The sequence below is a fragment of the Penaeus monodon genome, chromosome 29, assembly GCF_015228065.2.
Source record: "Penaeus monodon isolate SGIC_2016 chromosome 29, NSTDA_Pmon_1, whole genome shotgun sequence".
Classification (NCBI taxonomy): domain Eukaryota; kingdom Metazoa; phylum Arthropoda; class Malacostraca; order Decapoda; family Penaeidae; genus Penaeus; species Penaeus monodon.
The window spans coordinates 10,007,561-10,007,802 of record NC_051414.1 but is presented as its reverse complement, the minus strand read 5'-3'; the positions used below and the strand labels follow the sequence as shown (position 1 = coordinate 10,007,802).

At 54.1% G+C, this 242-nt stretch overlaps 1 protein-coding gene across 1 annotated transcript in view; it reads right to left on the bottom strand.

The window, feature by feature from the left end:
- LOC119591728 overlaps positions 1–242 on the bottom strand; it is a 21,050-nt gene that overhangs the window by 3,036 nt on the left and 17,772 nt on the right.

Sequence of the window (242 nt, the reverse complement as noted above, 5' to 3'; positions counted from 1 at the left end):
TTCATGATCCGAGTAAGATATGTGTGCGTAGGGAGAGCTCCTGGGCCGGGAGCGATGGGGGGGGGGTAGGGAAAGGGGGCGAAGGGGGGGGGCCACCAAGACTAGCACCACACTGGGTACGCCACCAATCGTGGGTCTCCTTTTTTCTAGTGTCCCGTATATATACACTCGGGTTAACCATTCGAGATAGAAAGAAAAAAAATCACCTTTGGCAAAACCGCTCTGCAGTTTCGTCCACACGC